The sequence below is a fragment of the Miscanthus floridulus genome, chromosome 3 (genome assembly GCF_019320115.1).
Source record: "Miscanthus floridulus cultivar M001 chromosome 3, ASM1932011v1, whole genome shotgun sequence".
In the NCBI taxonomy this organism is placed as follows: Eukaryota; Viridiplantae; Streptophyta; class Magnoliopsida; order Poales; family Poaceae; genus Miscanthus; species Miscanthus floridulus.
In genome coordinates, this window is record NC_089582.1 from 83006063 (window position 1) to 83009942 (window position 3880).

Below are 3880 nucleotides of genomic sequence, written 5' to 3' on the forward strand. Positions count from 1 at the left end.
AGTCAAACATACAACAATAAAGTTGGTAAATGAACTTTTTATTGATAAACTCCATTAATTTGGACAGGTGTACAATAACAAAGACCTATTGAATACTTCCAGATGTACAATAACAAAGATATTTCAAGTATGGGGTTTAGCCATGCCCAACTACATAGGAAACCTATTCCCTCAGCCAATTACTCCACATGAGAGAGAAGAGAAGCGAGCTATAAGCTTACATCCGGCTTAGATATAAGAATCGAGAAACTTGTGAGAGAGATAAGTGGGCCATGTATTAATAGTGAAGAGCTAATTACTATATGAGTGGGTTGAGAGAAGGCTGCAAAGATCCTTATAGCTGGTCTCTAAGCGAACCCCATTAATCACAAAACTTCCACTAGAACATAGATCGAGCAGCCCTTGCTGCGCCTAGAGGCTAGTAGTACCCAATCTTGAAGGCCTTCTCCCAATGCCGCTGCCGTCGCTGAAGGAGTTGGAGAAGGAGCGCCATGGCGATGAAGAAAATATAGAAGGTTGGCTCAAAAGCTTTGTATCTATCTGTATCTAAAGGAGTAAGGAGCGTGTGGATTACCAAGAAGCGCATCTAGCCCCGGCTTAAATAGGCCACCCTTGAAGATGGAGAAGCGGAGAGGAGCAGTTAAGATGAGTGATCTTGGCATACGCATTAGGGAAGACACCGGTTCTCGGGGAAAGTGGTGAGACAATGGGACATTCATTACTCACACACTGAGTTGGCATTCCATATGATGCGGTTCAGATTCCCTGGCATAATTGTACCAAGCGGACACCAGAACCTCTTCAACCGCTCTCTACCGTGTACCTGATGAAATCCGGTGCGGAGAAGGAGCCCCATGAGGAGAAGGAGCCCCGAGAGGAGGAGGAGCCCCGTGAGGAGACCAACCCGCATAGGAAACCATAGGGAAGGGAGGAATACCATTGCAAAATACCCCAGTCGCTGAGTGTTCGCGGTCATTAATGATCAAATCCGACCACCAACTAAGGTACAAAAAAGAGGAGAAATTAACAATCTTAAACACATATGCATTTACTATTAACCAAGTTCCACATATATTGGAGAACAATATTTTGCAGGTCACAAACACAAATACATGGAAGATTTCACCGAAAGGCGCTTTCTGACGCTGATTTGTGCAAAGGAACAGGGGAGACGCCCATCAACTTAGTGCAAACCAGGCAAAGCACCATCAGGCTCTGATCCAGGTCTAGTCCAGAGCCTGCCATGCAAAGACGGTGGCAAGGTGGCCCAGTCAGGGGGTGGCTGACTCCTAGGGGCACTCGACCCCCTACCGACGCTACTTAGCCACCCCTTCGACAAGCGGTGGCATGCTCCCATGCTGAGGTGGACAGCTATGTCCTCGCTAAGAATAGCCAAAGCACCACCCTTGAGCCCTATATAAATAAAGGGGTACCCCCTCTCATAAGACACACTCACATTGAGCAACACCTCACTCCCTCACTCTCTAGTAGTAGTTTTACTTTTTTGTAGCTTTAGAGCAAGCCAAAGCTACCTTGGAGAGCTTGGATCCTTGGAAGAAGAGACCTTTGGGTATGAATAGAAATATGAGTTCTTCCAAACTTATGCTCTCATATTACATTTATAGTCATACGTATGAACTAGAGTATAGTTATTGTGTTATGATCTTGATACATGAACTAGTCTATAGTTTGTGTCATGAGAGTAGCACACTTAACTTTATGCTTTACCACTCATATAACTTATATAATCAGAATTAGAGCAAAGTTGAGGTGGTGGTTCATCATGCCATCAGGTGTGCCCAAGTTCTTTACCTGTTGGTCTGTAGGGTTGAGGACCCAGCAGGATTTGGGTAGTTTCTATATGCGCAAGCGTGGTGCTTGGGTATGGAGAGATAGGTGAATGCATTGTCCCTTTCCACAGTCGAGGGGTAGGCGGCAGGTGGTGATAGCCCTGTTCGTCCCTTGTAATCCCCCATGTTCGACTGAGGTGTAGGAGTCTAAATTATCACATGAGGTTGCTGGCAAACCAGTACTCGCTGGCCTCCCGATCTGCTTCACACTTAGCCCTAATACTAATTATGTAACTTGTATGAACATTAACTAATCTTTGTAAGACTATGCTAGACCAATGCCTGCTCAACTTAGGATTATTCTTTTATTCTTTCTTTTTTATTTTATCCTTTAAGGAATGCCAAGTCTATGTCCACTATCTTGAAATCACCATTCTTACCCCTATTATAAACATTGGTGTACTTGCAAGCATTATTATTCAAGTTCATATCCATACTAGACACTTAATCAAATGCCTTCTTTTGGGAAAATATAAATAACAATACCCTGAATACTTCCGGGTGAAATACTACAATGATAGATCCGTGCACTTGCGGATAAATTTCTAAAATTGTTAAGGAACTATCAAGGCTACTACTTAGTGGCATTGCTAATCACTAGTAATGTTGCTAAGTAATACCAACAAGCACTTCTGGTGCAGTTGCTGGGAATACAAACCTAGTAGATACGCTAAGAAGTGCCAAGAAGCATTTCTAGCGCCATTGTCGGAGAAGGCATAATTGATTAAAGAATCTAGTAGGACATGTTCATGATCATATGCATGTAAGGTAGCCATTGTTTATGTAGGTTAACTTTGCTTGTTTTGTCCTGTTGTGGATGAAAATAGGATAGTGTATGACCGGTTTCGACCTGCCGAACAACTACACTGAAAATCCAAAGGCACTCCTAAGGAAGAAACGGTCTCGTGCCGTGTCTTCTTCTGCTACTCTTCCGATAGTCGAACCAGTCAACCCCACACCATTCGCTACTCCAAGCATGGCCAAGACCCTCCACGACTACTCCACCCCCACTGTTGCCAACATGCCCGTTGGTCCCACTATTAACATTAGGGATGGGAACTTCAAGCTTTGTACCAGCCTCATCACGATGGTGTAGGCAAACCAATTCCATGGTTAGCCTAGCAAGGACACAAATGCGCATCTCCAACACTTCCTCGAGCTATGCAACACTATCATCATCTAGGACGTCACACCTAAGAGCATCAGGCTTCGCTTGTTTCTCTTCTCCCTCTCGAGAAAGGCGAAGCGATGGTTCTACAAGGACAAGGAAGCTGTCAAGACATGGGACAAATGTTCCACGCCGTTCCTCGCCAAGTTCTTCCCCATCGGCAAAACCAATGCCCTAAGGGGATGAATTTTGAACTTCCAGCAAAACTCCATGGAAACCATTCCTGAGGTGTGGGAGAGGCTATAGGACTACATCCAAGCATGCCCACACCACTGGATTGAAAACTGGTTAGTGCTCCAAAATTTTTATGATGGATTAATACCCATGTCTAGGGGCCACCCCAACGCTACTGCTAGAGGTGCTTTCCTTTCCCTCACTATTGATGGAGCCATGGCTCTCATCAATAAAATGGTGTTGAATCAAAGCTGGGGGGGAGGAAAGGAAAACACATAAAGGAATGCATACCATGAAGGAGATGGACATGTTTCCACAAAAATTGATCTTCTAATGAAAAGATGGGAGGAATGGGCCCAAGATAAAGACGCCATGATGGGCACCGTCCAGGCCATGGACTCATACATGACATGTGAGGTCTGTAGGAACATTGGCCATTCAGGGAATGATTGCCCCGAAAATCATGAAGCTGTCTTTATCAACAATAGGTTTTGCTAACTAAGTAATAATGGGTGGAACAACTAGTCCCACCCGCAAGGTAATTTGAACTATAATTCCAATTACAATTCGAATCAACCTTCTTTCAAAGAATTGGTTTTAGGCCAAGTCAAAATTAATGAAAATATCACTAAAAAGTTGATGTATAATGATAATATGTTAGAGAACATCAACTCTCAAATAGAAAGTT

General features: G+C 43.8%; 1 non-coding gene across 1 annotated transcript; it reads right to left on the reverse strand.

The window, feature by feature from the left end:
• Positions 1-3189: 3189 nt before the first annotated feature.
• On the reverse strand, positions 3190-3296 carry LOC136547705 (small nucleolar RNA R71). Its single transcript, XR_010781668.1, has one exon. It is a non-coding gene; the product is annotated as a small nucleolar RNA R71 (small nucleolar RNA).
• Between the last annotated feature and the right edge of the window lie 584 nt (positions 3297-3880).